Source organism: Loxodonta africana, chromosome 8 (genome assembly GCF_030014295.1).
Source record: "Loxodonta africana isolate mLoxAfr1 chromosome 8, mLoxAfr1.hap2, whole genome shotgun sequence".
Lineage (NCBI taxonomy): Eukaryota > Metazoa > Chordata > Mammalia > Proboscidea > Elephantidae > Loxodonta > Loxodonta africana.
Genome location: NC_087349.1, coordinates 31,875,327 through 31,888,334, shown reverse-complemented (window position 1 = coordinate 31,888,334; position 13,008 = coordinate 31,875,327). Strand labels below are relative to the sequence as shown.

Below are 13,008 nucleotides of genomic sequence, written 5' to 3'. Positions count from 1 at the left end.
ATAAAGAACTAATTCAACTCCAAACACTAAGAAACCACCTAAAACTCTAGTTGAGATATATGAAAATGCTTTGGAACTAAGGTTCCCTGAGAAACAGGTGGCAATATACAATTTAAAATGGGTGCAGTAAAAGTTTGTTTTAAAAAAATTATTTTCTGTTATGATTCCAAATCACATTATCTTACTAGTACATGGGATTACCGATGCCTTTATTTTTCTGTAATCAACAGGAGAATATCAGAAGACAATATCAGAAGAGGAATTAGGTCAAATTTATCCAGTTACAAATGTTTGTAATATTTTGGAAACCATAGGTTCATGCCGAATCATTTCAAGGGAAAAGAGCAAAATTTTAAAATTTGGCAGCGAGGTACTCTTATAATATTTTTTCTCAGTCTCTTGGGTCTTAATGAGTATGAAGAGAGTGCCGTGGTTGAAAGCCCCAGACTTTATGGTGTTTAAGTACAATCTGGGCCGTTCCTCAGCCGTTGTCAAGTGTAACCCTGAATGAGGGGGCAGAGGGGGTCAGCAGCTCACCGAATGGACACGAAACAGAGGGTGGAGGGAAGGAGCGTGCAGTCTCAGGGAGAGAGCGACTAGGAGTATATAGCAAGGTGTATATAAGTTTTTGTATGAGAGACTGACTTGCTGTAGATAGATATATATATGCTGTAGATAGATATATGCTGTAGACATATATATATATATATATATGGTGTAGATATATATATGCTGTAGATATATATGCCGTAGAGATATATATATGCATATATATATATATGCACATACATATATATATGCTGTGTGTGTATGTATATATATATGCTATATACTGGTGTTTTTTTTTAATATATATGCTATATCCCTATAGGAACCTGTAGCAATTTGGGGGTGAAAATATTTTTGTTAGTAAATAGGAATGAGGTGGCTGAAGAATCAATTATCGTTTAAAGTATCTTTGAGATGATTTTTCTCAATGAGAGAAACCAGAGCTTTGGGAAACACATTTACCTGTAGCTTCTGGCTCTATTTGACTTAATTAAAAATATGTTATGTTGGTTGCACATTCTATACATCTGAATCAGTATATAGAAATACAATTCATTCTGGCCATATCATATAAGAATGTAACATTCTCAATATATATTGAATTGTAGTGAATTATACTCTGAATAATTGTTAGGCCAAAACTAAGATTGTGGTGGAACTCAGAATTTTCCCATCATACACTGCTCCCTTTTATTGACATAGGCACTTCATTACTGAGTGGAAGCTGGAAGAGATGCCTGGTTATTAAACTCATTTTTATGCTCTGCCTGCCTTGTGAAACAATGTATTCATCTAGATTCCATGAGCATAGAAATTTCATATGAACAAAAGCACCCACCTAAATGTGAAAAGTTTGTGTGATACATGAATATCTTTATAGGATTTATTTTTTGTCCAGTGTACACAGGCCAAAAATAAACATACCATAGAAAAGTTTAGCCAATAAACAACATCATGATAAATGGAGAAAAGATGGAAGGTGTCAAGGATTTCATTTTACTTGGATTCATAATCATTGCCCATGGGAGCAGCAGTCAAGAAATCAGATGACGCATTGCAGTGGACAAATCTGCTGCAAATGACCTTTTTAAAGCGTTAAAGAGCAAAGATGTCACTTTGATGACTAAGATGCACCTGATCCAAGCCATGGTATTTTCAATCACCTCATATGCATGCAAACGCTGGACAATGAGTAAGGAAGACTGAAGAAGAATTGATGTCTTTGAATTGTGGCGTTGGTGAAGAATATCAGATAAACCATGATGCCAGAAAAATGTACAAACCTGTCTTGGAAGAAGTACAGCCAGAATGCTCCTTAGAAGCGAGGTTGATGCAACTTCATCTCATTTACTTTGGACATGATATGAGGAGGGACCAGCCCCTGGAGAAGGACACCTTGCTTGGTAAAGCAGAGGGTCAGTGAAAAAAATGAAGACTCTTATCAAGATGGATTGACACAGTGGCTGTAACAATGAGCTCGAACATAGCAATGATTGTGAGGATGGTGCAGGATTGGGCAGTGTTATGTTATGTTATGTTATGTTATACATAGGGTTGCTATCAAGTCAGAATCGACTTGATAGCATCTGACAACAACAATCTGTTCCAGGTTCAGCACCGAGCCCTTTATGTATTTTATTTTATTCTCCTGTTAGCTCCACAGGAAGCCCTAATGGTGTAGTGGTTAAGAGCTGTGGCTGCTAACCAAAAGTTGGCAGTTTGAAACCACCAGGTGCTCCTTGGAAGCTCTATGGGGCAGTTCTACTCTGTTCTATAGGGTCGCTATGAGTTGGAAATGACTCGATGGCAATGAGTTTTTGGTTTTTTTTTGTTAACTCCATGGTAGAGGGTGAGCAAAATAGAGGAAGACCCTCAATGAGATGGGTTGACACAGTGGCTGCAACCATGGGCTCAAACATAGCAATGACTGTGACGATGGTACAGGACCAAGCAGTGTTTCTTTCTGTTGTACATAGGGTCACTATGATCCAGAACTGATTCGACAACACCTAACAACAACAACAACAACAATTAACTCTACAGGGCAGCAGTTATTATCTCTGATTTACTGATAAGGAAATTGAGATGCAAGGAATTTAAGTAACTCTCCTAGTCACAGATACAGTAAATTTGAGTGATACCCAGACCTCTATAGCTCCAAAGCCTGTGAACCTCCCACCACACCAAATTTTGATTGCATATCATCATATTTATAATGATTGTATTTAGTTACTCAATGGAATGGTGACTCTTGTCACAAGCCTTAATTCTGCTGGGCTTCACTGCACCTTCTCAGGAGACACAGGCTACAGAAGCTTGAAGGTTGAGGATTCTACCAGGGTGTCCTTAGGGGCAAATGTGAAGAAAGTTCATGGCAGGTATCAAGACAGGGGAACCAACCAGCATGTTCTCACTTACACCTGGGGAAGGGGCTATGTGAGATACACCCAAGAGCTAGGAGTGCTAAAAGGTCAACTGATAAACAAAATTAAGGGGTAGACAAATGGAATAGGTGTAGAGAAGGACTAACTTATTCTTAAACTTCTCAAGATTAAAAATACCTTAGTAAAAGGAACCGTAAAGTCTGTCATGGTGTATTAATTACCAAAGGTGGGAGTGAGGAGAAAGGTGCACCTGAGCAAACCGGAGTACTAGGCCCCACATCTGGAACCAGCAGCATGTTAGAAGGTGTATTTCCATCAGCCCAAATTGTAATGATAACCAACAGAGTATTGGTGAATAAGACACCTATGGGAAGAGCAGTTGAACGGGGATGGTGAGAAAGCACAGAGAGGAATATTTACATTGGGAATGGATAAGTGTGGTGTGACCCTAGGCTTTCCATCCTTGTCACAGAGAAAAGACCTCATTGAGGCAGTGGCGTCGGAAGTAGTGAAAGGGTTGAAAACTATAAATCTCAAAGAATTTTGATATCCATATTGGCCATTAAGATGAGTGTTATTTTTGGCCCATAAAACAAAACGAAACTAAATGGGCACACCAACCCAAGGGCAAGGACAAGAAGATAGTAGGGGACAGGAAAGCTGGTAATAGGGAACCCAAGGTCAAGAAGGCTAGAGTGTTGACATGTCATGGGGTTGGCAACCAATGTCACAAAACAGTGTGTGTACTAACTGATTAATGAGAAACTAATTTGCTCGGTAAACCTTCATCTAAAGCACAATTAAAAAAAAAAAAAGATGAGTGCAGTTTTCCAGAGCATCTAATCTCTTGACCTTATTCTTTTTGTCCCTTAAAGGAAGAAAAGAGGGAGAAAATTTAGCCATTACAATAAGACCTCTTTCTTTTTAAACAAGTAATACTATGGCTTTAGGAGCCCTGGTGGTGCAATGGTTAAGTGCTTGGCTGCTGACTGAAAGGTCAGGGATTTGAACCCACCAGTGCCTCCATGGCAGAAAAAGACCTGACGATCTGCTCCCCAAAAGATTACAGCCTAGGAAACCCTGTGGTGCAGTTCTGCTCCGTCACATGGGGTTGCTATGAGTTGGAATTGACTTGATGACACACAACCACAACAACAACAACAACAACAACCATTTCCATACTGTTTATAGTGCTCCTTCTGGACATTCCTTCTTTTTTCTGTGTGTGTCACCTTCATCATTTTTAAATTCCATTTACTGAGCAAGGATTCTTGAATTTGCTATAACACTGTGTTGTATATGGGTGGATGTACTTTCAAAACTTCCTAAGCATCAGTCCCTCTAAATCAAGATAATTGCTGTATAAAGAGTATTTGGTTGGTTCTAGCACTGATGAAAAAGTACTGTAAAATTTGCTGTTGACCATGAAAGGTTAGGAAAAAAGAAGTGCCGTGATGGAGGAGCTTGTCTCTCTGCAATACTGATGCAACTTTAAATCATATTAGCTGTGGCCGCTCACCAGTGACTAAGCACTTCTTTTTTCTTCATCTTACTCAGCAGTCAGGTGCAACATGGTCTTTAACATTTAAGACTCCAGGCATAGAAGAGAAATTAGCTGTTGAAAAACTGAGTGTCAGAGTCAATTCAGGACAGTCTGAGGGGAGCAAAATGGAGGGAGTTCTGGAAGCAGATTCCTAAGAGGATATGGTTACCACAATATATTTATTATAAGAAAGTCACAAGCATTGAATCAAAAATATTCTTGGTTCCTAGGCAATTCTGGGCATGTTACCACCATTAAATTTAGATACGTCCCAATGCAACTTGGGTCAAACTACCTTTATTCATTAAATCCCAAGAAGTTCAAGGGCCTAAAGGAGAAATCCTGGTACTGATTTTGCCAGAGTTCTCAAGTCTCAAGTTTACAGTAGCAGAAATCCTTGATGCTTTCAACTTTCTGCTTCTTATCTCTAGCACCCCTTCCCCCAGAGAGAGGCAGGTGACAGGAGAGCTTAGACAGAGGTAAAATATAGCTAAGAGGGACTCTCTGATTTCCCTTCCAAGATTATTACTACCTTTTACCTGTAGAAACATCGTTATACAGGTTGGTTAGGTTTTTCCTTGCGAGCTAGAATCAACTCTGCGGCAATGGGGTTTTTTTTTTTTTTTTAATTAGAACAGAAGGAGCCTGGGGTAGCTCAGTGGTTGAAACACTGGTATGCTAACTGAAAGGTCAGTGGTTTGAACCCACCAGCCACCCCGAGGGAGAAAGATGTGGCAATCTGCTCCCATAGAGACTTAAAGCCTTGGAAACCCTATGGAGCAATTTTGCTCTGTCCTATAGGGTCCCTATGAGTTGGAATTGAGTCAACAACACACAACAACAACAACAACAACAACAACAACCTTAGAACAGAATGGTCCTTTAAGAGTATTTTGCATTATATGGACTTTTAAAGAGTAAACTAGGAATCCAACAGCATGTTCAACAGAATAGTCTATCTAAAGGAAAATGCAACCCCTGTTCTTACATGTGAAATTTTGGAACAAAATTTATTTGTAAATGACTAACTGCCTGTGATCACGCTCTTGTGATTAAAAAATGACCCAGTTATCTCATTCCTCTGTAGGAACATGGCAGATCTTTAGTTCATCTTTAGTTCGTATAGCTAACCATGAACATGAGTGGTGAAACAAAGTAAAATTTATGTGCATGTACCTTTTCCAAAGGTGCAATATTTTTTAACTCTCCTGGGATATATTTATGCCCTGATGCCATAAGCTTATTTCGTGATCTTGGCAGATAACAGAACCTGTCTGGACCTCAGTTTTCTTAACTATACAATTGTAGGGGCTACAGTATGATATACAAGCTCTATGATTCCTTCCATCTTTTAAATTACGTGACATGGGACCTGTCGTTGGGTACAATTGAATTGATTCTGACTCATTGCAACCCCACTAGCGTTATGACAAAGTAGAACTGCCCATTAAGGTTTTCGTGGCTGTAATCTTTGTGAAAGCAGGTCTCCAGGTGTTTCTTGGCTGAGCAGCTGGGTAGGTTTGAACGACCAACCTTTTGGTTAGCAGCCAAGCGCTCAACTGTTGAGCCACAGAGCTCCTTACATGGAGTCTAGTGAAATGGTATTTACCTTAAGTGACCAAAACCAAAAAAACCAAACCCACTGCTGTCGAGTCGATTTCGACTCATAGCGACCCTGTAGGACAGAGTAGAACTGCCCCACAGAGTTTCCAAGGAGGGCCTTAAGTGACAGTGATATTAATTTATAACTTGATTTGCTAGGTAAATGTTGAATTGATCCCAATGCTTGAACTGATGATCAACTGAGAGAACTGGAATGTGTTACAACAGTTTCACTTTGATTTAGGGTTATGAGTAAGAAGGGGAATTTTGGAGCATGACATAAGCAAGTCTTGAAGCATCCTTTTGTGTGTGTGTCTCTCTGTGTGTGTGTGCATGTGCTTTAGGTGAAAGTTTACAGAGCAAATTGTTTTCCCATTGATAGTTTGTACATAAAGTGTTTCGTGACCTTGGTTTCATTTCCCAAAATGTGTCAGCACTCTCCCCATTTCCGCCCTGGTTTCCTCATTTTCTTTTGCCTTGATTATCTACCCCTTCCTGCCTTCTTATCTTACAATTGATTGTTCTAAGAAGTACATTCCTCTCAGGTGTTATTGTTTATCTTATTGTGCTTGCCTATTGTTTGACTGGGAGATGGTCTTCAAGAATGTCTTCATTTCCAGGTCAGAAGGGCCATAGTCTCGGGGTTCCTCCAGTCTCTGTCAGACCAGTAAGCCTAGTCTTTTTTGTGAGTTTAATTTTTTTTTTTATGTGTTCTACATATTTCTCCTGCTCTGTCCAGGACCCTCTCTTGTGATCCCGGTCAGAGCAGTTAGTAGTGGTAGCCAGGCACTATCTAGTTCTATGGTCTCGGGTCACGTAGGCTGTGGTTCATGTGGTCCATTAGTCCTTTGGACTAATTGCTTTCTTGAGTCTTTGGTCTCCTTCACTCTCCCTTGCTCTGGATGGGAAGAGACCCATAGTAGTTTCTTAGATGGCTGCTTGCAAGTTTTTAAGACCCCAGCTGCTAATCAGCAAAATAGCATACAGAACATTGACTTTCTGTACTATGTTGTGCCAATGTCCCCCAAGTCTGTGGTCCTTTGTCTTGAAGAATCCATTTGATTGTTATAGGGTACAGAAAAAATATTTTTCTAATGTTTAAAAATGATAGCTAGATTCAAGCATTACTTCAGAAATTAAAACTACTATTTTAACACAGCTTGCATTATTGTATTTTCCGGACAAAATTTATTATTGCTACCATCTCAGCAAATCCAGGAACTCTTACTTATGAAACATGGAGAAGATAGCTTAGATTTCTAGTGAAGACTTTTCAAGTAATAGCTAATGAATCACTAAGTATGCAAAGGTAAATACCGAAAGCAAAACATTTTGAATTAGCCACCGTATCTAAAAACATGATTCAAAGGCAGACAGGTAGTATGATAATACTGTTGAGATTTTGTTCCTGGTGTTTGTGTATATATGTATTTTGCAAAAATTACAAAAAATTGTAGCAAAACAAAGGAAATACTTAAAAGTAAGCCTCTTGAACAATTCTTCAGTGTATTAAGCATGAGTAGGCATTGTTTTCTACACAGAGTATTAAAAAAAATTTCCTCCATTAATCTGTAAATGACAACAATGTTAGAACAATAACAGAGGGGATAAACAGTGTAGGTATAGAACTTTTTAATGGAGAGGAAGGCAAGGTGATACCAAGTAATAATAAACTGGTTGAAACCTAGGAAGATAAAGGTAAATTTCAAGGAAAACACAAAGAAAGTTAACAAGCCTACTTATCAAAATAAAGAAGAAAAACATAAACACTCGGTAGAAACAAAATCTACAAAAACAAAATAAATGAAAAAAAAATCCACAAACAAAAATTCAGCACAGAAGAGTAAAAGCAACACAGATAACATCAGCACCACACACACACACAAAAACAACTGCAAAATGACAGCAATAAACTCACACCTATCAATAATTACACTGAGTGTAAATGCACCCATTAAGGGACAGAGAGTGACAGAATGGATTAAAAAAAAAAAATCTATCAATATGCTATCTACAAGAGACACGCCTTAGAAACAAGGACATAAATTTACTAGAAATCAAAGGATGAAAAAAATATACCAAGCAAAGAGCTACCAAAAAAGAACAAGAGTGGCAATACTAATCTCAGATAAAATAGACTTTAAAACAAAATCCACCATAAAAGACAAAGAAGGGCACTATATGATGATTAAAGGGATGATCCATCATGAAGACATGACTATAATAAATGTCTACACACCCAATTACATGGCTCCAAAATGCATAAAACAAACTCTAACACCACTGAAAAGAGAAACTGACAGTTCTGCAATAATAGTAGGAGACTTCAACACACCACCCTCGGTAAAGGACAGAAGATCTAGAAAGAAACTCAACAAATGTACAGAAGAGCTAAAAGGCACAATCAGCCAACTTGACCTCATAGACATATATAGAACACTCCATCCAACATATGCAAAGTACACATTCTTTTCCAACGGACATGGAATGTTCTCCAGAATAGACCACATCTTAGGCCACAGAGCAACCCTCAACAAAATCCAAAACATTGAGATAATACAAAATATCATCTCTGATCACAACACCATCAAGGTAGAAATTAACAACAGAAAAAGCAAGGAAAAAAAAAATCAGTTACATGGAAACTGAATAACACCTTGCTTAAAAACCACTAGGTAATAGAAGAAATCAGACATGGAATCAAAAAATTCCTAGAATCAAATGAGAATGAAAACACATCATACCAAAGTCTTTGGGACACAGCAAAGGCTGTCCTTAGAAGTCAATTTATAGCAATAGATGCACACGTCAAAAAAAGAAGAAAGGGACAAAATAAAAACATTAGCTACATGACTCGAACAAATAGAAAGAGAACAGCAAAAAAAAGCCTACAGCCACCAGAAGAAAGGAAATATTAAAGATCAGAGCAAAAATAAACGAGCTAGAGAATAGAACGACAATAGAAAGAATCAACAAAACCAAAAGTTGATTCTTTGAAAGGATCAACAAAATCGACAAACTACTGGCCAAGCTGACAAAAGAAAAACAGGACAGAATGCAAATAACCCAAGTAAGAAATAAATGGGGCACATTACAATAGACCCAACTGAAATAAAAAGGATCATAACAGACTATTATCAAAAACTATGCTTCAACAAATCTGAAATCCTAGAGGAAATGGACAAATTTCTAGAAACAAACTACCTATCCAAACTAACATAAAATGATGTTGAAAATCCGAAAAGACTCATGACAAGAGAAGAGACTGAAAAGGTAATTAAAAAAAAAAAAAAAACTCCCAACAAAAAAAACACTCTGGCCCAGATGGCTTCACTAGAGAATTCTACCAAACATTCAGAGAAAAGCTTACACCAGCACTACTCAAACTGTTTCAGAACATAAAAAAGAAAGGGATACTTCTGAGTTCATTCTATCAAGCCAGCATAACCCTGATACCAAAACCAGCCAAATTGCCACAAAAAAAGAAAATTACAGCCCAATATCTCTCATGAATATAGGTGCAAAAATTCTCAACAAAATTCTAGCCAATAGAATTTGTCATCATATCAAAAAAATAATACACCATGACCAAGTAGGACTGTGGAAATCCTGGTGGCACAGTGGTTAAGTGCTACAGCTGCTAACTGAAAGGTCAGCAGTTTGAATCCACCAGGTGCTCCTTGGAAGCTCTATGGGGCAGTTCTACTCTGTCCTGGAGGGTCGCTATGAGTCAGAATCGACTCGACAGCAATGAGTTTACAGGTAAGTAGGATTCATACCAGCAAGGGTGGCTCAGTATTAGGAAATCAATCAATGTAATCTACCATATAAATAAAAGGAAAAAAAAGAACCACGTGATTCTGTCAATCGATGCAGGAAAGGTATTCAACAAAGTCCAACAATCATTCCTGATTAAAAACTCTCAATAAAATAGGTATAAAAGGGAAATGTCTCAACATAATAAAGGGCTATGCAAAATCAACAGCAAACAGCATTCTTAATGGACAGAGGCTGAAAACATTCCCCTTGAAAACAGGAACAAGATAAGATGCCCTTTATCACTACGCCTATTTAACATTGTGCTGGAAGTCCTACCTAGAGCAATAAGGCAAGAAAAAGAAATAACCCAAAACCCACTAAAGGGCCTCCAAATTGGTGATGAAGAAGTTAAACTGTCCCTATTTGCGGATGATATGGTACTATATGTAGAAAACCCAAAAGACACCATGAGAAAACTACTGGAACTAATAGAAAGATTCAGCAGAGAAGCAGGATACAAGATAAACATACAAAAATCAGTTGGATTCCTATACACCAATAAAGAGAACGATGAAAAGGAAATCAGGAAAACAATACCATTTATAATAAACCCTAAAAAAATTAAATAATTGGGAATAAATCTAACCAGGGATGTAAAAGATCTATACAAGAAAACTATAGAACACTACTGCAAGAAACCAAAAGAGAGCTACATAAATGGAAAAACATACCATACTCATGGATAGGTAGACTCAACATTGTGAAAATGACAATTATACCCCAAGTGATTTACAAATACAATGCAATCCCGATCCAAATAACAACATTCTTTAAAGAGATGGAAAAACTAATCCTTAACTTTATATGGAAAGGGAAGAAGCCCCGAATACATAAAGCACTACTGAAGAAGAAGAATAAAGTAGGAGGACTCACAGTACCTGACCTCAGAACCTATTTTACAGCTACAGTAGTCAAAACGGCCTGGTACTGGTATAATTATAGATACACTGACCAATGAAACAGAATTGAGAACCCAGATGTAAATCCATCCACCTACAGTCACCTGATCTTTGACAAGGGCCCAAAGTCATCAAATGGAGAAAAGACAGTCTTTTTAACAAATGGTACTGGCAAAACTGGATGTCCATCTGCAAAAAAATGAAACAGGACCCATACCTCACACAATACACAAAAACTAATTCAAAATGGATCAAAGACCTAAATTTAAAGCCAAAAACTATAAAGTTCATAGAAGAAAAAATAGGATCAATGCTAGAGGCCCTAATACATGGCAATAACAGGATACAAACCATAGCCAACAACACACAAACTCTAGAAGATAAGCTAAATAACTGGGATCTTCTAAAAATTAAACACTTATGCTCATCAAAAGACTTCACCAAAAGAATAAAAAGGGAAGCTACAGACAGGGAAAAAAAAATTTGTCTATTACAAATCAGACAAAGGTCTGATCTCTAAAATCTACAAGAAAATCCAGCACCTCTAAAACAAAAAGACAAATAATCCAATTAAAAAACGGGGAAAGGAAATGAACAGACACTTCACCAAAGAAGACATTCAGGTGGCCAACAGACACATGAGGAAATGCTCATAATCACTAGCCTTTAGAGAAATGCAAATTAAAACCACAATGTGATGCTGACTCACCCTGAAATTACTGGCACGAATCAAAAAAATAGGAAATAACAAATCTTGGAGAGGCTGCGGGGAGATTGGAACTGTTATGCACTGCTGGTGGGAATGCAAAATGGCACCACCATTTTGGAAAATGATATGGCACTTCCTTAGAAAGCTAGAAATAGAAATACCATATGATCCAGCAATCCCACTCCTAGGAATATATCCTAGAGAAATAAAAGCCATCACAAGAATAGACATATGCACACCCATGTTCATTGTAGCATCGTTCACAATACCAAAAAGGTGGAAATGACCTAGATACCCATCAACAGATGAATGGATAAACAAACTATGGTACATACACACAATGGAGTACTATGCAACAATAAAAAACAATGATGAATCTGAGAAGCATCTCACAACATGGATGAATCTGGAGGGCATTATGCTGAGTGAAATAAATCAATCACAAAGACAAATATTGTATGAGACCACTACAGTAAAAACTCATAAAAAGGTTTACAGACAAAAAGAAACAATCTTTGATGGCTATGAGGGAGGGGAGGGGTGGGGATGGAAAAACACTAAATAGGCAATAGATAAGTGGAAACTTTGATGAAGGGTAAGACAGTACAGAGTACCAGGGAAGCCAGCACAACTTGTACAAGCCAAGGCCATGGTAGCTCCATAGACACATCCAAACTCCCTGAGTTACTGAATTGCTGGGCTGAGGGCTGTGGGGACCATGGTCTTGGGGAACATCTAGCTCAATTGGCATAACATAGTTTATAAAGAAAATGTTCTACATTCTACTTTGGTGAGTAGCATCTGGGGTCTTAAAAGCCTGTGATCGGCCATGTAGGATACTCCACTGGTCTCGCCCCTTCGGGAGCAAGTAAGAATGAAGAAAACTAAAGGTACAAGGGAAGATCAGTCCAAAGGACTAATGGACCACACCTACCACAGCCTCCACCAGACTGAGTCCAGAGCAACGAGATGGTGCCCGACTACCAACACTGACTGCTCTGACAGGGATCACAATAGAAGGTCCCAGACAGAGCTGGAGGAAAATGTAGAACAAAATTCTAACTCACAAAAAAAGACCAGACTTGCTGGCCTGACAGAGACTGGAGAAACCCTGAGAGTATGGCCCCCAGACACCCTTATAGCTCAGTAGTGAAGTCACTCCCAAGGCTCACCCTTCAGCCAAAGATTAGAGTAAAGGGGCACACCAGCCCAGGGGCAAGGACTAGAAGGCGGGAGGGAACAGGAAAGCTGGTAATCTCCCTATTACCTCCAAGGCTGAGAAGGGAAAGTGTTGACATACTGTGGGGTTGTTAACCAATGTTATAAAACAATATGTGTACTAACTGTTCAATGAGAACTAGTATGTTCTGTAAACCTTCATCTAAAGTACAATAAAGAAGAAAAGAATAAAGTAAGGAAGAATCTCCCAATCCAGCAATCCCACTTTGGGAAATAAAATCACTTTTGCATTAAAAAAAAAGAAAGAAAGAAAGAAAAAAATTT

The 13,008-nt window shown here is 38.3% G+C and overlaps 1 protein-coding gene across 1 annotated transcript in view; it reads left to right on the top strand.

Moving 5' to 3' along the window:
- Positions 1–13,008, top strand: part of CFTR (CF transmembrane conductance regulator) — a 196,596-nt gene that overhangs the window by 30,896 nt on the left and 152,692 nt on the right. The window lies entirely within an intron of this gene.